The 26,331-nt window shown below is 43.5% G+C and overlaps 2 protein-coding genes and 2 non-coding genes across 4 annotated transcripts in view; 2 read left to right on the top strand and 2 right to left on the bottom strand.

Annotated features, from left to right (window-relative positions):
* The window catches only part of LOC144697680 (uncharacterized), a 242,269-nt gene that overhangs the window by 25,197 nt on the left and 190,741 nt on the right, over positions 1-26,331 (bottom strand). The window lies entirely within an intron of this gene.
* The window catches only part of LOC144698082 (uncharacterized), a 126,372-nt gene that overhangs the window by 79,408 nt on the left and 20,633 nt on the right, over positions 1-26,331 (top strand). The gene's annotated exons all lie outside the window — the stretch shown is intronic.
* trnas-cga (transfer RNA serine (anticodon CGA)) lies at positions 7,609-7,690 on the bottom strand. The gene has a single exon. It is a non-coding gene; the product is annotated as a tRNA-Ser (tRNA).
* Positions 24,555-24,628, top strand: trnai-uau (transfer RNA isoleucine (anticodon UAU)). Its single transcript has one exon. It is a non-coding gene; the product is annotated as a tRNA-Ile (tRNA).

The raw sequence follows: 26,331 nt of genomic DNA, 5'->3' as shown, positions 1-26,331 counted from the left end.
CTATAAGGACTCTGTGTCTGTCTGTTTAAATGTTGCTTAGTGACAATTTCGATCATCCTCCACTTTGTACCAAACCGACCCCCAGAAGCTGAAAAGTCTTCATTCAAAAAAATGAAAGAAAACTCCTCTTGTATATTTTAAAACTGCTCTTTTTATTCTCTGTACCACCTTAATATGAAGCCATACAGCTGACGTGAATAATGTTTGGATGGTGAAATGGGGAACTGAACCGCATTGGCACACACACAGGAACACACACAGGCATATACACCGAGAGTGACAGAGGACAAGGATTTGTCTCTAAGGAGAGGCAAACATCTAGAAAGCAAGCCTGACACCAACCTGGCTCTGTTTTTGTTCCATTTCTAGCTGTAACTTTTGTGAACGCTTGGAGACGAATGGAAATTAGAGAACTTTGGAGTCTTTGGATGTTTTTTCTTCAACTTAATCGACATTTAATTGTGCAGGCACACTCTAAAATTCAGGAATGATAAGAAGAGTAGTTGTCAGGATTCCAGCCCACCTGTGGAGACCCCATTAGATTCAAAACCTGTCGCCTTAACAACTCAGTCGTGAATCCAAGCCCCAGATTTGCATGAATGTAGTTTGTATAAAATCATAGACGGCTACATCAGACGGTCATTCAGCATATTGTTCACATGCCGACTCTCTGGAAGAGCAACTCTCCGACTGCAATTCCACACCCCGCCTTTTTCAGACAGCAACTCATATTTATATTGTCTCTCCTCATTCTCCCGATTAAAGTAAAACACCGCACACTCCGCTGGGTTTAATGTGAGTTGCGATCTGTTGGTTCAAATGGGACAGCTGCAGATCCTAAAAGGAAGGTAACTTGAACGTTTGGCGACGGTGGGACTCGAACCTACGTTTCTGTAGAAACTGGAGCCCTAATCCAGCGCCTTAGACCACTAAATCACGCTATCACGTGACAAAGTGCTAGTCATAATTTCCTTCACTGGTATTGCAACGAAATGAACAGACGCAAAGGAGAAGGGGAAAGTCATTGGGAAACTTGAAACAGCTCCGCCAGTTAATCAGATCATCCTGCACTTTGTAACAAACAGAAATCATCTCCACTGCTAACTTGTTTTTTCAATGTTTCATTATTTCGATGTTTCAAATGATGTTTCTTTTTTCCTTTGTGACTCTGCGTGTTTACTCAGTGAAATGTTGGTAATAGGTAATGAGATTGTATATATTGACTGAGAAAAATGAGGAGATGTTTGGTCAGGGTAAATATTTTTTGATAATTTGATTTGACATCAACGATTTCAAAAAATTTGAAAACTTGTCAAAGGTTTCAGAATCCAACTCTTCATGTCATTGGGTTACGAAAACTTTCTTAACTTTCATACATTGTGCATGGACACAGCAGAAGGCCCTGCGCCTCTTCCAATATTGTTTTTTCTTAACGCAGAGTTTTCAAAAGGGAATTGGGCAATGACTTGAAAGGGAGAAAAAGATCAGGGTTATGGAAAGAGACAAATAAATTGAGATGAACAAGAAAGCCCGTTGAACAAAACTGACATTGATTGATTGTCCGAAAGACCTCTTGTAGAGCTGTGCCATTTGATGATGACATTGTTGATCAGTCTGTCTCCAGCATTCCTAATGAGAACAGCCGAATTCCATTCCTTCAAAACAAAGACCCAAAGTGCTGCTGCATGACGTCACCGCTTAACATTTTATGAAGCCCATTGAGCCTTTGTGCTCTTTCCTGTTTCTGTGGTGCAGTGATTTTCATGCTTGCCTAACACATGAAACGTTCTGCGGTTTAAAACTGGGCAGAGCCAAAATCATAATTTGTGGGTTCACGTTGCAGCCACGTGACCTGGTCAGTGTTTAACCCTCAACCAAGAACACACGGTCTGCTCATTGTGACGTGCCTGGTTTTGACTGTTTCCTGAGCGGTGATTGGCTGCCGTGTTCCCTGCATTACAACAATGACTGCACTTCAATTAAAGCAAAACTGCGGAAATCTGGAAAGGAAAACAGAAAATACAGGAAAAACTCAGCAGGCCTGACAGCATCTTCTGAGAGAGAAACCTGCTAAGTTTTTCCAACATTGTCTGTTTTTATTTCAAAAATTACTTAATTGGCTGGAAAGTGGTTTGAGACATCCACTGGTCTGGAATAGCGCTATTAAAATGCAAGTCTGTCCTTCTTTAATTATCTTAAATCCTAGTCCTCTGGTTACTGACCCCCGTCAGTGGAAACAGTTTCTCCCCATCTGCTCTATCAAACCGCACGTCCCCGTTGCCCCCACCCCCATCATTTTGAGCAGCTCCGAGAAATCTCCGTTTAACCTTCTTTGCTCCACAGAGGACAATCACGGTCTCCATAAAATATCCACAAAACAGAATTTACTCATCCCTGGACATGATGCAAGGCGGAGGATTGAAGCTGCAGTCGCCGCTTTCTGCTGGCAGCGGGTGATTGGAGAGTGCGGGGCCGGAATAATGCTGCTTTGCTGCTTTTCCTTGTCTCACTCACTGTGGAGCGGAGGAAAAAAGAACAATTGATGGGTTTGTTTGAATCTAATAACTTCATAAATTTTGGAATATATTGTCAGTTGGCAGGTGGGAAAATGGAGAAGGAACCAAAATAGAAATCTCAGCCTCCAGCTTTGTGAATCTTCAGATATTCTTTGGGAACAGGAATCAGAGGAGAATGAAGAGTGAATTGTCCCACTGACCAGAGACAGTCAAAGCACCTTTCCCTTCTTTAAGACGTTGGAACATTGACTCTGATGTTATCAGTGAAATTAACTGATCTGAGACATTGAAATGATTCTCGTTACTGCACATCAGGAAGTCAAACCTAACATCGGCTTCAGGACAATCAGAATACTTGGTAACAGACAAGACAGCGAAAGGCTCGAAGGGAGACGGCACCGGTTGTAGGAGAGCTGGTTCCCGGTGACATGGGTGTGTCTGCAGTGGGTGGGATCAGACTGTTTCCATGTATCCACAATGAATGTTCCGCCCTCTATTTTGGAAGAGTAAAACTGATAGAGAACAATTGTCATTCCTGTAGCAGCAATCTGAAACTTTAACTCGATGACACCATTGTTAGAGGTGGCATCGGTCTCTGTGGCTCAATTGGTTAGCGCGTTCGGCTGTTAACCGAAAAGTTGGTGGTTTGAGACCACCCAGGGACGAAATTTCCCTTTTTTTTCAGCATTAATTGTCACTCAGTTCCCTGTTGTCATTGGCTACTTGAGCTGAATGTCAAGACCCCGGAAATGTTGCCGGCTCCAATGTTATCCAGTGAGCTCCCAGCTAAGCGGCTTTTTTTCGAATATTCATTTCAAATATAATGAGAAAACATTTAGACCTACCATGCACTGATATCCAAGACACTGGAAATTTATGAAGTTATTGGATTCAAACAAACCCATCAATTGTTCTTTCTTCCTCAGCTCCACAGTGAGTGAGACAGGGAAAAGCAGAAAAGCAGCAATATTCCGGCCCCGCACTCTCCAATCACCCGCTGCCAGCAGAAAGCGGCGACTGCAGCTTCAATCAGCGGGTTACTGCCCATCCCTGGGACACAAGATACTCCAACCCGGACCAAACCTCCCAATACACCGAGCACAGGCTCAGGAAAACGCAGGTAGATTATATCCCGGTCACTAAACCTCGGAACAGCATTTACAGAATTCCCGAGTGAGTGAGTCACAAATAAAAGTCACCCAAACTTTCTAAATCGTTTCACTGTCAAATTCCTGCATTTTATTGAAAAGCTGACTGTTGTGAATCTGAAAATGAGCACCATGGGATTTGTGTTACTGAGTGACTTGTTTTCCACTGATTGTCCTTCAGATTTGCAATTCAATTTGTGTTAGATATTGAAGCGGATCTGATTTCAAAATGAGGTCGCAAAGCGGCTAAATATTGAATCCAGGAACAAATCCTGAGGAAAATGGATCACAATGTTTGGAAGGAGGTGCATCTGAGAAGCGGAAGCTGTGAATTATGTTATTGATGATTGAGTGGAAAGCATTGGGGCCTTGGTCAATCATTGTGTCCGGGTGGTGAAAGCGATGCTGTTAAAATCCACTGGGGTTTCCCCAGGAAAGTTCCAATCTTACCGACTGTGCTTCTTATTATTGCTGATTTCAACCAGGTGTCCACAGAACTCTCGGATCAATGGAAGAAAAAACATCCAAAAATTCTCCTGATTTTTGGACTCTAAGGGAATGAAGGGCGATCGGGATCGGGTGGGAAATTGGTGTTGAGGTTGGGGATCCGCCATGATCTCATAAAATGACGGAGGAGGCTTGTGGGGCCTTATGACGTATTGTTGCTGCTTTGATTCTGTTCTATTTGAGTAGCAATGCTAGGCAAGGCGATGGGCAGCAATAATGAAGTTTGGTTTAAAATACCACTTCCACTGCTGCTGACATTGTCCTATTGGTCGGAAAAGTTCTGATGATGCCACTTTCAAAAACAGTTCCTCTGACATGTCTTCATTCTTCCTCAATCGAGGTTTTCCACCCACAGTGGTTGACAGGGCCCTCAACCATGTCCGGCCCATCTCCCACGCATCCGCCCTCACGCCTTCTCCTCCCTCCCAGGAACATGATAGGGTGCCCCTTGTCCTCACTTATCACCCCACCAGCCTCCGCATTCAAAGGATCATCCTCCGCCATTTCCACCAACTCCAGCATGATGTCACCACCAAACACATCTTCCCTTCACCCACCCCCTGGCGGCAATCTGCAGCGTTCGTTCCCTCCGTGACACCCTGGTCCACTCCTCCATCACCACCTACACCTCAACCCCCTCCCACGGCACCTTCCCATGCAACAGCAAAAGGTGCAACACCTGCCCCTTTACTTCCCCCCTCTTCACTGTCCAAGGGCCAAAATATTCCTTTCAAGTGAAGCAGCATTTCACTTGCACTTCCCTCAATTTAGTCTACTGCATTTGATGCTCCCAATGTGGTTTCCTGTACATTGGAGAGACCAAACGCAGACTGGGTGACCGCTTTGTGGAACACCTTCGGTCTGTCTGCGAACATGACTCAGACCTCCCTGTCGCTTGCCATTTCAACACACCACCCTGCCCTCATGTCCACATGTCTGTCCTTGGCTTGGTGCACTGTTCCAGTAAAGCTCAACGCAAACTGGAGGAACAGCACCTCATCTTCCGACGAGGCACTTTACAGCCTTCCGGACTGAATATTGAGTTCAAAAACTTTAGATCATGAACTCTGTCCTCCATTCCCACCCCCTTTCCGATCCCCCTTTTTTTTCCAACAATGTATATATATTTTTTCTTTTCCCACCTATTTCCATTATTTGTAAATGTATTTCCATCCATTGTTTTATCTCTACCTTTTAGCCTATTTCGATCCCTTCCCCCCACCCCACCCCCACTAGGGCTATCTCTACCTTGCTCGTCCTGATTTCTACCCTTAATGTCACCTATTAGCACATTTCTTAGCTAATATCACCACCGTCAACATCTCTTTGTCCTTTTGTCTACGACATCTATTCTTTGCCTCCGCCTATCACTGCCCCTCTCTCCAGCTCAACCTGCCCCACCCTCCACTACCAGCTTATATTTCACCGCATTTCTCCATTTCCTTAGTTCTGAAGAAGAGTCACACGGACTCAAAACGTCAACTGTGCTCCTCTCCGCAGTTACTGTCAGGCCTGCTGGGTTTTTCCAGGTATTTTTGTTTTTGTTTCAGATTTCCAGCATCCGCAGTATTTTGCTTTTATCTGAGAGAGAGAAATCAATACAATTCAGTGAGTGAGACGCTGTCTCAGATAGAGATATGACAGACATTAAGTGATTGTGGTGACAAACGTGCCCGTCTTAGCAAAGAAATGTTTGGTATGACATGAATTTCTAAAAAAGAGCACACAACAGAATATACTATCAATGAATATTTACGTTATTTGACGATCTGTAGTTACAGTTTGAATAAGAGAAAATAAAATAAAATGAAACATTCTGGTGAATATACATCTTTTATCTTTGTGGAATGACGCAGCATGATTCCTTTTCACACCGACACACAGAACAGGTGATGTCTCATATGTAATACTGTTGGCTGTAATGAAACTGAATATTAGGAGCTGCGCAGAACAAACAGTCAAAACCTGTAGTTTTAGGCCAAAGTCAGAGGCCCATTTCTAACTCAACGTTCACCTTATAGAGACATAGAATAGTGTAGTAACAACAGAGACAGAGCCTGGTGTGGTAAGTACTGAGACAGGGCCTAGTGCAATTTAAGCAGAGGCATTACTAGAGAGGCCATCTAATGTTACTTAAGCAAAGACGTGACTTAGTGCACGAATAACAGGGGCAGGGACGAGTGCTATATTAACATAGACAAGGTCTACTGCTGTAATAGCGGAGATGGGTCTAGTGCAATAGTTACCGATACAGGGCCTGGATCAACATCAAGTGAAATAGGGCAGTTATTACAGGCACAGGGCACAGGGTAATTGCTTCCCAGAGAGAGTCTAAGGCTGTAATATCGGAGAGTGCCACCAGTGTAAGAGAGATAGACATGATCTCGTGGAGTAAAAACAGGGAAAGGGAGAGTGGGATAGAAGCAGAGACAGAGGTACAAAGACAAAGTCTCTGCAAAGACAGGATCCATTTTAATTAAAAAGAGAACAAGCTCGAGTGTAATACAGGCTGATACAGAGTCTAGTGTAAATTGTTCTGAAATACTGTCTAGAGGAATATAAGTGCAGACATGATTGAGTGTGTTATAAGCAGCGCCGCGACCTAGTGAAACATAAGTGAGACAGTGCCGAGTGCAGTAATAATTGAGACAGGATCTTGTGTAATACGAACCAGCCTAGTGTAGCAATAACACTGACCGGATCCAGTTTAAGAAAACTGATACACGCTCTAGTGCAGCTTCACATAATTCAGGGCTCTTTTTAATATCAACTGACGCAGTGTCTGGCGAATTAAATACCGGCAAAGGTACGAGATCAATAAAAACAGAGACATGCACCAGTACAGCAATAAGAGAGTAATGGTATTGGACAATAACAACAGAAACAGGGAATTGTGTGATATGAATGGAGGCATGTATTGGTGCAGCATTACCTGAGACAGGGTCCAGTTTGATAGACACGTGGCAGGTTCTACTGGAATAATAGCTGAGACAGAGTCTTGTGAAATGCAAATAAAAACATGTTCTAGTTGTCTATAACCAGAGACAAGCTCTAATGCAGTGTCAACTGGGGCATGGCTTATTGTAACTTTGGTTGAGACCTGCTTCAGTGCAGTCATGACTGAGATAGTGCCAACTGTATTATGGCCATAGTCCAGTACATTAACAACTGAGATTGAACCAGTTACAGAAACAACTGAGAGATGACCTTCTCTAACATGATTAGAGACATGTCCTAGTGTAATAGGAACAGAAACGGCATCTAAGTTAATATGAACAGAGACAGTGCCAAATGCAGTAATAACTGAGACCGCTTCTGCTTCATGTGATGTAGGCAATCACGGTTCCACTGCCACCCACTGGTCAATCTTTGCTACCGCAGATGTTGTGGAAATGTCGATCCCATTTACAAGGGTTAAAATCAGAAATAATGGAAAAAGTAGTCGGCAGGATTTGAACCTGCGCAGGGTAACCCAAATGGATTTCGAATCCATCGCCTTATCCACTCGGCCACGACTACAGATGTTGGCAATAGGCCTGTATTATTTATATGAAGTTATAGAATGGTTACAGCAGACAAAGAGGACCTTCTGCCCGCCCTGTCTCTGTCACAACCTAGCCGGGCATGCACGCGCGTTATTTCCTATGTGAAAATTCAGGGAGATCAATGTTGTTTCCTCCTGGAGCCTCAGCTTGTTCTGAATTTCAAGCTGTGGAAGGTAATCGACCTACAAAATCCACAAGGTTGTAATGCCTTCCTCTCAATCATCAATAACATCATTCACATCTTCCACTTCTTTGCTGCACCTCTTTCCAAACATTGCAAACTCCACTTGCATCGTTCATCCTGATATTTTTCTCTTTGACATTTTAATATGAAGTTGCACAACCAATGTTAATCAAGGTTGTGTTGGTGAATATGTGTCCATCCCCTCGGGGAACTGAACCGTATTGACACACACAGAGGAACACACACCGACACATACAACGAGAGTGACAGAGGCCGAAGGAGAGACAAACACCCAGAAAGCAAGGATGTCACTAACTTGGCCAATTATTGTTCCATTTCAGACTCCAAATGTAATGAATGTTTGCAGATGAACTGAAGTCAGAAACACGGGGGTGTTTGGGTAGTTTTCTTTTTCATTTGACTGATAATTTATTCTGCTGACAGTTTGTGTCAATCAGGAATGAGAAGAAGGGGAGTTGGCACGATTGAAACCACGTGGAAAAACGCCTCAACCATTCGGCCAGGACAACTGGGTAAAGGCTGCATATTGTTTGTTTAAAATAATAGAATGAATACAGAGAGTTCCAGTGAAAGAAGGTCTTCCAGTCCGTGCCATTGCCCCACCTTTTCCCAGTCAACCTGGGATTTACACTGTCTCTCCTCATTCTTCCAAATGAAATACAACATTGCACAGATCAGCTGCTCCTTCACCGCACAGAGAATCTTTTGGAAGCGTCTCAAATAACAAAGCACCAGAAAGTTTGGCAGCGGTGGGAGTAAAGCCCAAATCACCAGAGAGATCGGAACCTGAACCAGCGGCTGAGCCCGCTCGGCCTCACTACCACATTCAGATTAGACACAAACATTGGCACTGAATTAGGACATAAAAAATAATGTTCAGGAATTGGCCATTCGGCCCCTCCAGCATTCTCAGTTACTTAATAAGATCATCTGAAAACTTCAATCATCCTCCGCTTTGTAACATCCAGAAGTTTAGTTGCTGGACAGTCTCCACTCAAAATAAAGAGAGAAATGTCCTGTTAACTGCTTTTTTTTTTGCTGATATGAAGTCAGAGAACTAACATGGATAATGTTTGGGTGGTGAAAATGGGAAACTGAACCACATTGACACACACACAAAATCACAAATATGTGTGTTGTTAAGATTTGAAATTGTGCTTATTTTGACACTGCCTTTCAATGTGCAGAAAGTGGAGATGTGATCAGCTTATAGCTCAGAATATGTACAGCAAGAATGTATATAACAGGCTGATGCTCACGGTGTCTGTTTGGACTCGGTGAGCTGCATCTAACGATTGAGACCATTTATTTGTCGTTCAACGAGACCGGTTCCAAATTCTGTCCTGGAAATGATAAGAAAACTCGCTGAATTTGCTTATTGTCTTGAATTCAAAGCATCACATAGAAGATAAGAAAGTTCATCTTAACCGTGGTGTTAGGAAACATAAAATGACAGAAAGTTACAGCAAAGATAGAGGCCATTCGGCCCTGTGTGCTGCTTCCAAAGAGCAGTGTGATTGGTTGATCTGAATGATATTCGTCATTTAGGAAGAATGGGCAAAAAGGAAAATGAGGCGGGGTCGCGCTTTTAATAAGGAATGAGATCGGTACATTAGTGAGAGAGGATCTTACATTGAAGGATCAAGATGTAGAATCAGTTTGGGTGGAGCTAAGAAACAGCAAGAGGCAGCAAACATTGGTGGGCATTGTTTGTAGGCCGCCAAACTGTAGTCGAGTTTACTTTTACAAACTTCACCAAGGACAAGTTTCTTTGGCCAAATGGTCTGTGTCGGATGAACACAAGTGACGTATTCAGCCAATGAGAAGAACCTTTGCTGTTCGCTGGAACATGAAATCGATACTTTCCTCCTTTAAGACAGTTCTTAAAGCCTCCCCTTTTGACCAAGCTTTTAGTCATCTGACCGATTATGTGGCTCAGTGTCACACTTTGTGATAAAATACTCCTGGGGAACGCCTTGCGACGTTTCATTAGGAAAAAGGAGCTTTATAAATATAAGTTGTTGTTGTAGTCCATACGTAGAAAGATACAAACTACTCTTGTCTCTTTCATCCTGATATTTTTCACTGTAACATTGAAATGTGAAGTTGCACAACTAATGTGAATACAGTTTGTTCTCGTAAAAATGTGTTCACCTCCTCGGGGACCTGAACCACATTGACCCACACAGAGGAACACACACAGAGATATACACCGAGACTGACAGAGGCCTAAGGGGAGACAAATGCCACAGTGAAATCATGTCACCAAATTGGCTCAGTTTTGTTTTTTCCAATTCCCACTGAAGATTTGCAGAAGGGTGAAAAATGAATGGAAATAAGAGATCAGGGGTGTGTTTGGAGCGTTTTTCCTCGATTCAAAAGATAATTAATTCCGTCTGCACGCGGATAAAATCAGAAATAATGAGAAATGTCATTCGCAGAATTCGAACCTGTGCAGTCTTACCCCAATAATTTTCTAATCCATCGCCTTAACCGCTCGGCCATAACTACAGAAACTAGTCGCATGCCGCTATTATTTGTATGAAAGCATGCAATGCCTACAGTGGAGAAAGCGGTCTTTCTGCCCGTCCTGTCACTGCCATTACCTGACCTTTTCCCCGGAATCCTGCAATTTACACTGTCTCTCCTCGTTCTTCCGACCAAACTGGGAAAGAAAGAGTGAGAATGATCCAACCCGGCCAATTACCGGCCCATCAGTCTACTCTCCATCATCGGTAAAGTATTGGAAGGATTCAGCAACAGTGCTATCAAGCGGCACTGACTTAACAATAACCTGCTCACTGATGCCCAGCTTGGGTTCCGCAAGGACCACTCAGCTCCTAATCTCATTACAGACTTGGTTCAAATATAAACAAAAGATCTGAAATCCCGAAATGAGGTGAGATCAGCATTTGACCGAGTGTGGCATCAAGGTGCCCGAGCACAACTGGACTCAATGGAATCAGGGGGAATCTCACCGCTTGTTGGAGTCATACCTAGCACAAAGGAAGTTGACTGTGGTTGTTGGAGTCAGTCACCTTAGCTCCAGGACATCACTGCAGGAGTTCCTTAGGGTAGTGTCCTCGGTCCAACCATCTTCAGCAATGAACTTCCATCCATCATAAGGTCAGAAGTAAAAAGTTAGGTGATGATTGCACAATGTTCAGCACCATACCCGTTTCCTCAGATACTGAAGCAGCCCATGTCCAAATGCAGCAAGACCTGGGCAATATCCAGGCTTGGGCTGACAAGTGGCAAGTAACATTCGCACCCCAGAAGTGTCAGGCAATGACCATCTCCAACAGGAGAGAATCCAACCATCGCGTCTTGATGTTCAAAGACATTACCATCACTGAATCCCTCACTATCAACATCCTGGTGGTTCCCATTGACCAGGAACTGAACTGGATTAGCCATATAAACACTGTGGCTACAAGAGCAGGTCAGAGGTTAGGAATCGTGCAACGTGTAACTCACCAACTGACTCCCCAAAGCCTGTCTACCATCTACAAGGCGCAAGTTAGGAGTGTGATAGGATATTCCCCACTTACTTGGATTAGTGCAGCCCCCGCAACACTGAAGAAGCTGGACACTGTCCAAGGCAAAGCAGTCTACTTGACTGGCACCACATCTACATTCACACCCTTCACCACCAATGCACAGTAGCAGCAGTGTGTACCATCTACAAGATGCACTACAGGAATTCACCAAGGCTGCTTAGACATTAGTGCCCAAACCCACGACCATTCCCAGCTAGAAGGACGAAGGCAGCAGATAGATAGGAACCATCACCTGGAAGTTCCCCTTCAATTCACTCACCATCCTGACTTGGAAATATATCGCCGTTCCTTCACTGTCACTGGCTCAAAATCCTGGAACTCCCTCCCTAACAGCAAAGTGGAAGTACCTACACAACATGGACTGCAGCGGTTCAAGAAGGCAGACCACCTTCCCAAGGGCAATTAGGGATGGACAATAAATGCTAGCCCAGACAGCAAAGCCCACCTCACGTGAATGAATAAAACAAAATCCAGGTTTACCTGCAAATTATATTGCCTTGAACTTCTGACCAAAGTAAAGCACTGCAAACGTCAGTCCCTGGAGCAAGACTAAAGTTTATGCTCTGGTGAAGAACCAGCTGAAGCTTTCAATATTGCTTTCCTTAACACCGAATTCCAAATGGGAATTGTTCAATGGCTTGAAAGCGAAAAAACAGGGCTAAGGAGAAAGAGAAGGAAATTGTCAATAATTATAAAGCTCTTTGTACAAAACTGACATAGACACCATGTGTGGAAGATCCTCTTACTGCGCTATGCCATTTGATGATGACATTGTTATTCAGTCTGTCTCCAGCATTCCTAATGAGAACAGCCGAATTCCATTTCTTCAAAACAAAGACCCAAAGTGCTGCTGCATGACGTCACTGCTTAACCTTCCAGACAGCTACATTGGGATCTTTACAGCGCAGGGTTTATAGAGGCGAGTGGGGTCATATTCGCTTCACATATCATGGAGCTGCGGTTTGGAACCTGGCAAGAGCATATTCCAAGCTTGTTTGAGTGTGAGTGTTTATTTGAGTGTGAGCGAAAGCCCGATAATTTCAGTTTGTTGTGATTATGAACACAAGGGTTGGAATCCTGCTGACTAAGGTTTTCACCATTTTTGATTTTAACCAAATTAATTATCAGTTAATTAGAAGGAAACCCATCCGAATCGGTCCGTATTTTTTGATTCCCATTCATTTGTCAGCATTCAGGAAATTTGCTTTCGGAAATGGAATAAACACTGAGCCAAGTTGATAACACCCATGCTTTCTGGGTGTGTGTCTCTCCTTAGGCCTTTGTCACTCTCGGTGTATATCTCTGTATCTGTTCCTCTGTGATTGTCAATGTGGTCCAGTTCCCTGAGGGGATGAAAACGTTTTTAATGTCGCAAACTTATTTCACATTAGTTGTGTGAATTCATGTTAAAATGTCACAGAGAAAAGCATCAGCATGAAAGATAAAACAGGAGATTGGCCCTTTCTATTTCTATCCTACAACAACAACTTAGATTTATAAAGTGCCTTTAACCTACTGAAACGTCATAAGGCGTTCCCCAGGATCATTATATAACAAAGTGTGACACCGAGCCTCAAATTCGGTCAGATGACTAAAAGCTCGGTCAAAGGGGGAGGCTTTAAGAACTGTCTTAAAGGAGGAAAGTATCGATTTCATGTTCCAGCTAACAGCAATGGTTCTTCTCAATGGTTAAGGAATCGCTTGTGTTCAGCTTAAACAGACCATTTGGTCGGAGAACGTTGTCCCTGGAGGAGATCCCGAATGAAAAAAAAATGTCAAAAGTTGCCTCCATCATCCAAATCTCAAGTCTTATTGGTAGTTTCCCTGATGTTCAGTGACTCGGGATCGGCGCTTCCATTGGACCAACAGCGAATAGGGTGGAGGTTTTTGGAAATTGAAAGTTGCGCATGAGCAGCTTGTGGGGCTATTTCAACTTACTGTCGATTTCATGTTCCAGCTCAGAGCAACCGTTGTTTTCATTGACTGACAAAGTCGTTTGTCTTGAAACGAAACAGGCAGTTTTGGAGTGAAAGAGATCTGAACTGAAAAGCAAAAGGCAAAAGCAGCGTAGATAAGCCAAATCGAAAACTAATGGTATAGCTTCCCTGGTTGTCTAGTGGTCTGGATTCGGCGCTCTCACCGAAGCGGGCTGGGTTCGATTCCCGGTCAGGGGGTGTAGAATTAATCAATTCGTAGGAACGAGTGTTAATTATTCATTGATTGGAGAAGTTTAAAATCTCCATCAGAGAAGTGACAGAACATAGGAACAGAAATTAGGCCATTCGGCCCATCGAGTCTGCTCTGCCATTCAATCATGGCTGATAAGTTTCTCAACGCCATTAAATACACTCAATGACCTGTCCATAGATTCACCACTCTCTGGCGAAAGAAGATTCTCCTCATCTCTGTTCTAAAATGTCTTCCCTTTACTCTAAGGCTGTGCCCTCGGGTCCTAGTCTCTCCTACTATTGGAAACATCTTACCCACTCTATCCATGTCTTTCAGTATTCTGTAAGTTTCAATCAGATTCCCCTCATCCTTCTAAACTCCATCGAGTATAGACCCAGAGTCCTCAAACGTTCCTCATATGTTAAGCCTTTCATTCCTGGGATCGTTCTCATGAACCTCCCCTGGACTCTCTCCAGCGCCAGAACACCCTTCCTGAAATACGGGGCCCAAAATTGCTCACAATATTCTAAATCTGGTCTGACTAGAGCCTTATAAAGCCCCAGCAGCCCATTCCTGCTTTTATATTATAGTCCTCCCCAAAATAAATGCCAACATTGCATTTGCCTTCCTTACTACCGACTCAACCTGCAAGTTAACCTTAAGAGAATCTTGGACTAGGACTCCCAAGTCCCTTTGTACTCCAGATTTCTGAATTCTCTCCCCATTTAGTGAATAGTCTATGCCTCTATTCTCCCTACCAAAGTGCATGACCTCACACTTCCCCACGTTGTATTCCATCTGCCACTTCTTTGCCCATTCTCCTAACCTGTCCAAATCCTTCTGTAGCCTCCCCGCCTCCTCAATACTACCTGTCCCTTCATCTATCTCTGTATCATCTGCAAACTTAGCCAGGATGCTCTCAGTTCCTGCATGTAGATCATTAATGTATAAAGTGAAAAGTTGTGGTCCCAACACTGACCCCTGCGGAACTCCACTAGTCACCAGCCGCCATCCTGAGAAGGACCCCCTTATCCCTACTCTCTGCCTCCTGCCCTCCTGAGAGTTCCCCCTCAGAGCTGGAAAACATCACACTTGGATCAAACAATCACTGGAATAGACACCGAGAGTGACAGAGGCCTAAGGAGAGACACACCCAGAAAGCAAGGATGTCACCAACTTGGCTCAATGTTTGTTCCATTTCCGAAAGCAGCCCGGCCGAATGGCCTCTTTCTGTGCTGTAACTTTCTATAATTTTATGTTTCCCACCAGCACGGGTCATTCTGCCATTTTAAACACACTCGAGCGAGATGTAATTTCTTACCTTGTATTCGGCTCTTTTGAACCTAAACATAGAGCAAATTCACTTTGTTTTCTTGTCATTTCCAGCACGAGATTTGTCACGAGACTAATTGAGCGACACATTAATGGTGCCAATCCTTCCCTGGAGCTCACCGCGTCCAAAGAGCACTGTTATCATCAACCTGTCTTGTACCTTCTTTCAGTACACCTGCTGAACAATATAAGCTTATCACAGCTCTGCTTTCTTCACATTGAAATCCAATGTGAAAATCAATTTCAAAGCTGAACAACTGGAAGGAGAGCGTGGCTGTGGATAATCGGCACTGGGCACATTCCTGTAATCAGTATATGGGAGAATCGGGAAGATGAGATCCTCGTGTATCTTTACCCTCGAGTTTTACCCATTCCCACGAACTGACTGTGTCTGCATCAAGCTGCTGATTGACCTGGGAGCTGGATGGACAGAGGGAGCTGGAGGCGAAGCAGGGACAATGGTTCTTCTCATTGGTGAAGAAGTCGCTTGTGTTCAACTTAAACAGACCATTTACCGGAGAGAATTGTGAAAGAGATCGGGAATGAAAAAAAAAATGTCAAAAGTTGCCTCCATAATCCAAATCTCAAGCCTTATTGGTAGTTTCCCTGATGTCCAGTGACTCGGGATTGGCGCTTCCATTGGACCAACAGCGAATAGGGTGGAGGGTTTTGGAAATTGAAAGCTGCGCATGTGCAGCTTGTGGGGCTATTTCACTTCACTATCGATTTCATGTTCCAGCTCACAGCAACCAATATTTTCATTGGCTGACAAAGTCGTTTATCTTGAACCTAAACAGGCAATTTTGTGGTGAAAGAGATCTGAACTGAAAAACAATAGGCAAGAGCAGCGTAGATAAGCCAAATCGAAAAATATTACCTGGTGGTCGAGTGGTCAGAATTCAGCGCTCTCCCCACCATAGCGTGCGTTCGTTTCCCGGTCAGGGAGTGTCGAGCTATTGAATTTGTTGGAACGAGCGTTGATTTTTCATTGATTGGAAAGGTTTAAAAGCTCCACCAGAAGCAGAGGAATGAGAGTTTAAGTTTCGCCTCCGAGCCGGAAAACGTCACACTTGGTTCAAGTGGGGTAAGGGAATGAAGGACGAGGAGGAGAAGATCTGGGTGCAAAGCGCTGAATATAGAAATGTTGGTGTGAGGCAAAATATGGGTGGGAGAAGTACGAATTTTGTGGCTGCCGTTTGCACTGACACAAATATCACTCCTGGTGGATCAACCAATCATAGCTGCTCTTTGAAAGCAGCACGCCCGTCCGAATGGCCTCTTTTTGTAATTTTCCATAATTTTAGGTTTCCCAACAGCACAGATCATTCTGCCATTTTATAACCCACTCCAGCGAGATGTCCTTTCTTACCTTGTATTCGGCTCTTTTGAAACCAAAACATGGAGCAAATTCAGTGAGTTTTCTTGTCATTTCCAGCACGGGATTTGTCACGAGACTAATTGAGCGACACATTAATGGTGCCAATCCTTCACTGGAGCTCACCGCGTCCAAAGAGCACTGTTATCATCAGCCTGTTCTGTATTTTCCTGCAGTACATCTGCTGAACAATATAAGCTTATCACAGCTCTGCTTTCTTCACATTGAAACCCAGTGTGAAAATCAATTAAAAAGCTGAACAACTGGGAGAGATAATCGGCACTGGGCACATTCCTGTAATCAGTATCTGGGAGAACCAGGAAGGTAATATCCAGGTGTCTCTTTACCCACGAATTTTATCCATTCCCACTATTTGACTGTGTCTGCATCAAGCAGCTAATTGACTTGGGAGCTGGACAGGCAGAGGGAGCTGGAGGCGAGGCAGAAGTAGAAGCAGAAAGACATGCATTTAATTTGATGTGTGTCAGTTGCTTTTAATGGTGAATGTCTGTCTTGTAAGTTTCAGAGGAGACACAGAAATTGGTGTTTTTTATTTCAAGCAGCAAGCAGCAAAAGTAAAACGATAAAAGCAAATTACTGCGAACGATGGAAATACTTCACAGCTGGTGAGAGACACAGAATGAACGTTTCCAAGCCGCACAAATCTTATTTGGATTTTTAAGACATTATAGCGCCCAGCGTGTGGCTCGAATCCACGATCCTGAGATTGAGAGTCGCATGCTCTACCGACTGAGCTAGCCGGGAATATAGAAAGTGGCTCCATATGCCAACACACGTGGATAAACCTGCTGCTTTCCACCCGATACCTCAGCTTATTCTGAATTTTAAGGTGTGGAACATAATCGACCTACAAATGCCCCAAGGTTGCAATGCATTCCTCTCAATCACCAATAACATCATTCACATCTTCCACTTCTTAGCTGCACCTCCTTCCAAATACTGTGATCGATTTTCCTCAGGATTTGTTTCTGGATTTAATACTTAACTGCTTTGTGTCCTCATTTTGAAATCAGATTCGCTTCAATGTCCAACACAAATTCAATTGCAAACCTGATGGACAAACAATGGAAAGCAAGTCACTCGGTAACACAAATCCCATGTTGCTCATTTTCAGATTCACTGTCAGCATTTCAATAAAATAAAGGAATTTTGCAGTGAAAAGATTTAGAAAGTTGGTGTGACTTTTATTTGTGACTCACTCACTCGGGTATTCTGTAAAAGCTGCTCGGAGGTTTAGTGAGCGGGATATAATCTGCCTGCGTTTTCCTGAGCCTGTGCTCGGTGTATTGGGAGGTTTGGCCCGGGTTGGAGTATCTTGCGTCCCAGGGATGTGCAGTTACCCGCTGATTGAAGCTGCAGTCGCCGCTTTCTGCTGGCAGCGGGTGATTGGAGAGTGCGGAGCCGGAATATTGCTGCTTTTCTGATTTTCCCTGTCTCACTCACTGTGGAGCTGAGGAAGAGAGAATAATTGATGGGTTTGTTTGAATCCAATAACTTCATAAATTTCCAATGGGTTAGATATCGGTGTATGGTCAGTCTAATTGTTTTCTCAGAGGAGTCAGCAACGTTTCGGGGGTCTTCATATTCAGCTCAAGTACCCAATGACAACCGAGAACTGAGTGACTATGAATGCTGATAGGGAGAAAACAGTGAAAGTTTCATTCCTGGGTGGTCTCGAACCACCGACCTTTCGGTTAACAGCCGAACACGCTAAATAATAGCGCCACAGGGGCCGATGAAAGCTTAAGCCAGGGTGTCAGCGAGTTAAAGCTTCAGATTGCTGCGAACGGAATAACTATTGTTCTCTATCAGTTTTACTCTTCCAAATTAAAGAGGGGGACATTAATTGTGGATTTCTTGAAAAAAGTTTGATCCCATCCATTGCAGGCACACCCATATCACCGGGAACCAGCTCTCCTACAAACGGTGCCGTCTCCCTTCGAGCCTTTCGTTGTCTTGTCTGTTACCAAGTATTCTGATTGTCCCGAAGCCGATACTAGGTTTGAATTCCTGATGTGCAGTAACGAGAATCGTTTCAATGCCTCAGATCAGTTAATTTCACTGATAACATCAGAGTCAATGTTCCAGCGTCTTAAAGAAGGGAAAGGTGCCTTGACTATCTCTGGTCAGTCGGACAGTTCACCCTTCATTCTCCTCTGATTCCGGTTCCCAAGGAGTTTCAGTAGATTCACAAAGCTGGAGACTGAGTTTTCTGTTTTGGTTCCCAGCCCATTTTCCCAGCTGCCAAATGACATTATTTTCCAAATATTGCGAAGACAGCAAAGCGGCCTCGAGACAACAATCAGATCAGCCATGATCTTGCTGAATGGCGGAACAGGTTCAAAGGGCTGAATCGCCTCCTCCTGATCGTCATTCGTCCCTTCCTGTGACACAGCCCGAATCACTCCTGACTTCAGCAAACTGCCTTCAGAATTAATTATCAGCGTTCTTCTTTCCGTTCATCTGCAAACATTCACTAAATCTGCAGTCTGAAATAGAACAATAATTGGCCAGGTTGGTGACATCCTTGTTTTCTGGGTGTTTGCCTCCTCTTCGGTCTCAGTCACTCTTGGTGCTTATGTCTGTTTGTGTTCCTCTGTCTATGTCAGTGTGGTTCAGTTCCCCGAAGTGGTGAACACATTTTCACCATCACAAACTTTATTCACATTGATTGTGCAGCTTCATATTGAAATTTTACAGAGAAAAATATCAAGAAGAAAGATTCAAGAGAGGTTTGCATTGTTTGTAAGGAGGTGCAGCTAAGAAGTGGAAGGTGTGAATGATGTTATTGATGATTGAGAGGAATGCATTGCAACCTTGGGGCTTTTATCGGTCGATTACCTTCTACAATTTGAAATATTTTATGAATAAAGTATATTTTTGCAAAAAAAAAAAATAATAATCAGAGCAAGCTGAGGCTTGAGGTCGGGAACAGCAGTGATCTCCATGTATGTTGGGACGTGCAATACTTCGCTCTTCTTACATGCCTGGCGAGTTCAGTCGACGGCGTCTGAGGCTCTTAATGCCAGGTCTGTTGGGTTCGCGACCTGTGATCAGTGAAATTCCCTTTTTAAACATTGTTGCTTTCATGGGTGATCCCCAGCTCCCCATTCCTCCGGCAGTGTCACCGCTCAAACTGAGTCTTTCTCCATCCCGCTTTGTTAATATCACAGCCGCAGGTTTATGAATGAAAACTGCTCTCGGCTTCACTGGAAGTCACCTCTGTGTTTGTTCACGGCCTGTTGCACGGGTGATATTTCCAGCTCTGATGCAAAAATCCAGCTGTCACTCCACTGATTCAGGCGGAGCTTATATGCGTTTTCAGTTTTCAATCAATAAGCGATGCACATTTATTTGAATCATTCACATGACATTTATAAGCGCCAAACCCTAACCTCTAGACCTCCAGGCTTGCTACTTTACAGGCCGGCTTACACAAGATATCTGTGCCTTTTATTTTCATTTCAGACCTCTTTCACCAGAGACACTTTTCTCCCACAAAATGACACGTTTATCTTGAACACATACGACTTCTTCAGGCAATGACAACAGCGATTGCTGTTAGCTGGAGCAGCATTCATTGTCACACAGTCCCGGGTTGTCATTGGGTCCTTAAGCAACAAAAGAGGACAGAAATCGCCAACTCTCCTGTTACCCGGTGGGTTCAGTTTTGAAATTTCTCGTATTTTCACACTGGATTTCAATGTGAAGAAAGCAGAGCTGTGATAAGCTTATATTGTTCAGCAGATATACTGCAAGAAGTTACATAACAGGCTGATGATAACAGTGCTCTTTGGACGCGGTGAGCTCCAGTGAAGGATTGGCACCATTAATGTGTCGTTCAATTAGTCTCGTGACAAATTTCGTGGTATAAATGACAACTCACTGAATTTGCTCCATGTTTTGGTTTCAAAAGAGCCGAATACAAGTTAAGAAAATACATCTCGCTAGAATGGGTTATGAAATGGCAGAATGACTGTGAAAGAAGCACCCGTGCTTTTGGGAAACATAAAATTATAGAACGTTACAGCATAGAAAGAGGCCATTCGGCCTCGATGAGCTGATGTGCTGCTTTTAAAGAGTAGTTGTGATTGGTTGATCCATCAGGAGTGATGTGTTTGTCAATGCAAACAGTAGGGACCAGAATTTGCCCTTCTCCCACCCATATTTTTCTTGGCACCACCATCCCTATGGTCAGTGCTTTTCAAACAGCCCTTCTCTTGTCCTTCTTTCACTCCGCTTCTGTCTTTGTTCCTGGCCTGTTCCAAGTGTAATATTTCCAGCTCTGAGGTGAAACTTCAACTGATTCTGGTGGAGCTGCTAAATGTTATCAATCAATAAGTAATTAATACTCACTTTAACAATTTCACAAGATCAATAAATTTGCATTCCCTGACCAGGAATCGAACCCAGGCCGCGGTGGTGAAAGCGCCGAATCCTGACCACTAGAACACCAGGGAAACTAGGAAGCTTCTACATTTCAGTTTGGTTTATTGACGTTGCTGTTATCCATGTTTCCATTTTAAATGGAATGAATTCTTCAGTCAATGACAACAACGGTTTCTGTGAGCTGGGACATGAAATTGACAGTGAGGTGAAATAGCCCCACAAGCTGCTCATGTGTAACTGTCAATTTCCAAAACCCACCAACCTCATCACTGCGGCTCCTGTGAAACTGACAAGGGAACACACGGCAGACATTCATCACTGAAAGTAACCGAGACACATCCACTTCTAAACACTTTCATGTCGCATCTGTTTCTACTTCTGTCCCTGCCTCGCCTCCAGCTCCCTCTGTCCGTCCAGCTCCCAGGTCAATTAGCTGCTCGATGCAGACACAGTCAGTTCATGAACCCAAGCTTTCCCTGGAAAGCAGGGACAGAGAATGAGGGACCCAAGGAATTTTATAAAGAATGCGTTTGCAGATTACATGGTAAAGATAATCTGGGATCTCATCTTCCTGATTCTCCCAGATACGGATTACAGGAACGTGCACAGTGCCGATTATCCACAGTCGCAGGCTCCTTCCAGTCTTGTGCACGTAGTTGAGCTTTGAACCCACTCACAATAGTGGATTATAAAATGGCAGAATGAGTGTGAAAGAAGTGGCGTTGGGAAATATCAAATTATAGAGAAGCAAAGAAAGAGGCCATTCGGCCCTGTGTGCTGCTTTCTAAGAACTCTGAAGTGTTATATGGAATCGAAATAATAACTCTGTTTCTTTCACCAGAGATGCTGCCAGATATGCTGAAATTTTTTTCCAGCGTTTTGTGTTTTTTTTTGTTCAGATTTCCAGCATCTATAGTATTTTGCTTTTATCCCTCGATTCCTAGCTCAGAGACAATACCACTGCGCCAATGCTGACCACTGAATGAGAAAATACGGACATGTTTGTACGTGTTTTCTCCTATTTAAATGATATGTCCTTCAACGGCAGGATTAGAACCCTTGTGTAAATTATTTTATTTGTGTAAAACCCAAATGTAAATTATTGAACATTCACTCACACTGAAATGAACAAGCTTGGATAATGTTTTTGCCCAGTTTCAAACCGTTGCTCTGCCACATGTGAAATGACCGTGGTCCCCACTGCCCTGCACAGACCCTGCGCTGTAAAGATCCCAATGGAGCTGTCTGGAATGTTAAGCGGTGACGTCATGCAGCAGCACTTTGGGTCTTTGTTTTGAAGAAATGGAATTCGGCTGTTCTCATTAGGAATGCTGGAGACAGACTGATCAACAATGTCACCATCAAATGGCACAGCGCAGCAAGAGGCCCGAAGATGGAAGCAAAATACTGTAGATGCTGGAAATCTGAAATAAAAACAGAAAGTGCTGGGAAAAACTCATCAGGTCTGGCAACACCTGTGGGGAGAGAAGCTGAGCTAACGTTCCGAGTCTGTATGTCTCTTCTTCAGATTCAGGCCGACTCGAAGCATTAACTCTGCTTCTCTCTCCACAGGTGTTGTCAGACCTGTTGAGTTTTTCCAGCATTTCCTGTTTTTACTACAACGTGAAGCCCTTCACCCCATCGTATCTGTGCCAGCTACTTTTAAACAGCTAACCAATTTGTCTCAAATTCCTTCTCTCTTTACTTAAACCTGAGTTTTCCCCCTTTCAATCATTGTCCATTTCTCACTTGAAGAAGGAGTTTCTGCAGAATCCATGCACAGTTTGCCTTAGTTAACAAAGTTTCCCTGACACAATGACATGAAGAGTTGGTCTAGGATTCCTTATACAGTTTTCGATACAATCATTATTTATTTATGCAATTGAGTTCATATCGAATTATAAAAGAACTTTACCCTGATCAAACTGGTCATTATTATTTCTGAGCTGATATCTACAATCTAATTCCATTTGCTCTACAAACGGGAGAGCTGGATCAGGTTCCAGTCTCTGGAGGAGTGGGTCCAAATCCCACCGCTCCCAAATTTTCAGTTGCTTCCCACTTGCGGGCACGTTAGGAATTCCATTTGGGTGAGCAAAAGACAACTCCAGTTTAATACGGGGAGTGCGGCGGGTTGTGTTCCTTTATTTTGACAGGGTGAACGAGGAGAGACAATGTCAATAGAAATTGCTGTGGGAGAAAGGCGTGTGAGTGGAATTGGTTCAGTTGCTCTTCCTGAGAGCCAGCACAGACACGACGGGCCGTAAGACCTACTTCATAGTCATCTCTGATTTGATATGAACATGTTTTCCCTCAGGAAGTGCTGTTAGTCGCGGACGAATGTTGAGGGCGATGGTTCTGACATCCATCGGGGTTTCCCCAATGTTGGTTTGCTGACTGCGATTCTCGTTATTCCCGATTTTAACCAGGTGCCAACAGAATTAGTTATCGGGTAAACAGAATCAAACAAAAACTCCCGCGCGTTCACCTGCAAGGATTTGCAAAATCTGCATATGGAAATGGAACAAAACTGAGCCGGTTTGGTGACATCCTTTCTTTCTGGCTGTTTGTCTCTCCTTAGCCCTCTGTCGCTCTCGGTTTATATGTCTGTGTGTGTGTGTTCTTGTGTGTGTCAATGTGCTTCAGTTCCTCATTTTTCCCGATCCACACTTTATTCACCTTAGTTTTGTGGCTTCATATTAAAATCGTAGAGAGAAAAGGAAAACAGGTTTAATAGGTTCAGGAGGAATTTTCTTTCTGTATTTCTGAGTGGAGACTGTTCAGTTATTAAGTGTCCGTATGTTACATAGCGGAGGATAATTGAAATTTTCACTGAGCAACATTTAAACAGACAGACACCGAGTCCGTGTGGTCGAGTGGTTAAGGCAATTAACACATCGAGATAATGATTTGTAAATACAAATACTCCAAACTGATACCCCTCGGACATTAGGAACTGCATTTCTTCTCGAAGCTGTTCCACGTGTGACATTTGCAGCTCTGCTGTGAAACTTCAACTCTCACTCCACTGATTCGGGCGGAGCTGTTGTGCGTTTCGGTTTTCAATCAATAAGTAAATGAGGCCTGTTTTAACAGTTTGTACCAGATCAATAAACCTTCATTGCCTGGCCGGGAATCGAGTCCGGGCCACGGCGGTTAAAGGGCCGAATCCTCACCTCTAAATCACGAGGAAAGCTGTCTATAACTCTTGCAACGTGCTTTATCTGGGCCACAATTGCCATTTTTCAGACACTTTCACCAGAGGTGGTTTTAAGGGGTAGCTGCAGTGAAGGATTGGCGCCAATATAGTGTCGTTCATCTGGTCTGGTTCCAAATCCTGCTCAGGAATTTAAGAAAAACTTTGAGTTTGCTCAGTGTCTTGACTTCAAAAGCGAGAATGTAAGAAAGTACATTCCCCCAAGCGTGTAATAAAATGTCGGAATGACTGGGAAATTATGGTGGGAAACATAAAATTATAGACAGTTACAGCAAAGAAAGAGGCCATTCGGCCTGGCGCGCTGCTTTCAAAGAGCAGTTGTGATTGATTGGTCAGGAGTGATATTTGTGTCAGTGTAAACAGTCGGCAGTAAAATCTCTCACATCACCGCGGCAGACATTCATCACTGAAAGCAACTGAACACGTCAAATTCTGCCGCTTTCATGTCGCATCTTTAACTTCCTGTTCTCCCTTTCAGGCATTTCCATGTCTATCAAATATCATCCATGCAGAACGTTGTCCTGTTCCTCGTTCCACTAGGAGACTTACTGTGAGTGTGTTAGAGCAAGTGGCTCCATAACTCAATGGTTTAGAGCACTGGCCTTATAAACCAGGTGTCGTGAGTTCAATTCTCACTGGGGCCTGCGATTTATATTTATGAAATTTGGTAGCAAGGTAACCTTTGAGGAGAGCACTGTAAAAAGAAAAAAGCTGGAAATCGAAAACAAAAATAAAAATACCTGGAAAAACTCAGCAGGTCTGACAGCATCTGCATAGAGGAACACAGTTAACGTTTCGAGTCCGAATGGCTCTTCAACAGAACCTGTATCGGAAGGTCATGTCAGTGGGCAACAAGATGGGAGATGGATTATAATGTAGGCAGGTGCGACTATGTTCACTTGGTTTAAAAATGAGAACAACAGAATGCTTTTAAAATGTGAGAAATTTGTAAGTGCTGATGTTTAAAGAAACATTGTACAAGCAATGTGGAAAGTTAGCATGCAGGGTCAGCATGTTGGCCTTTATTACAAAGGGATTGGAGAGCAGGAATAAAGAAGTCTTGCCACAGGGTTTTAGTGAGACGGCATCTGGAATCCCGTGTGCTGTTTTCATCTCCACATTTATAAAAGAATAGGCTTGCATTGAAGATGGTGCAGGGAAAGTTCACTAAATTGCTCTCTGGAATGAGCTGGTAGTCCTATGATGAAAGGCTGAATAAATTGGGCTTTTATTCTCTGGAGTTTAGAAGAATGAAAGGCAATCTGATTGAAACCTGTAAAATACTGAGAGGGCTTAATCGGGTGGACACAGAGATTGTTTCCGCTGGTCAGGGAGCCTAAAACACTGGGGCACAGTCTCAGGGTAAAGGGTCGATAATTTCGGGCTGAGATGAGGAGAAATTACTTCATCCAAAGGGTTGTGAATCTTTGAATTCTCTACCCAGAGGGTTGTGGATGTTCCATCATTGAATTCATTTAAGGCCGGGATGGACAGGTTTTTTGGTCTCTCGGGGGACTAAGGGATATGGGGAACGGGCAGGATAATGGAGTTGAAGCCCAAGATCAGCCATGATTGAATTGAATGATGGAGCAGGTTCGACGGGCCCTGTGGTCTACTCCTGCTCCTATTTCTTGTGATCCTGTGTATGATAACGACAGTAATTCGTGTTATAATAAAAACAGAAAGTGCTGGAAGTTCTCAGCAGGTCTGACAGCAAATGTGAAGGGAGAAACGGAATTAAGGTTTCGAGTTTAATATGGTTGTTTTTCAAACCATAAATTGGCTGCTGGTTATGACATTTTGTACAACATCGAGACAGGGAGTGGAACCCAGGAGATGAAAGCACCGAATCTGAACCATTAGGGTGTTTCTATAGCATACTTTTTGAACGAAATTAGCTTCCAACTGAAGGTTTGATGGTTTAAGGCCACCTCGGGTCAAGTAGATTCCCTCTCTTCCTGCTTCTACTTATATTACCGACATAGTTCTGTTTATGTCTTTTGGCTACAAGGGAATCTTGTCCAAACTTTGTCAGTTCTGCTGTTATTCAGTAAGTTTCCGCACAAATAGATTTATGAATATTCTTTTCAATTAAAGCGAGAAAATGGAGGAAGCATGTGCATAACATCCAATCTATTGGAAATATTGTGTTCAAAGCAACAAATAGAAATTGATTCTCTGATTGCATATACCGAACTGGAACACACCATCACACCGAGTGAATCCACTGTCTGTTCAAATGTTGCTCAGTGAAAATTTCAATCTTCCTCCGCTGTGTAACGTATGGACACTGAATCAATAAGCAGCCTCCACTTAAATAAACACAGAAAGCGTCAATCTCCTCTTT

The sequence above is a fragment of the Cetorhinus maximus genome, chromosome 23 (assembly GCF_964194155.1).
Source record: "Cetorhinus maximus chromosome 23, sCetMax3.hap1.1, whole genome shotgun sequence".
Classification (NCBI taxonomy): Eukaryota; Metazoa; Chordata; class Chondrichthyes; order Lamniformes; family Cetorhinidae; genus Cetorhinus; species Cetorhinus maximus.
The sequence above is the reverse complement of the archived record's forward strand: the minus strand, read 5'-3'. Positions and strand labels throughout refer to the sequence as shown.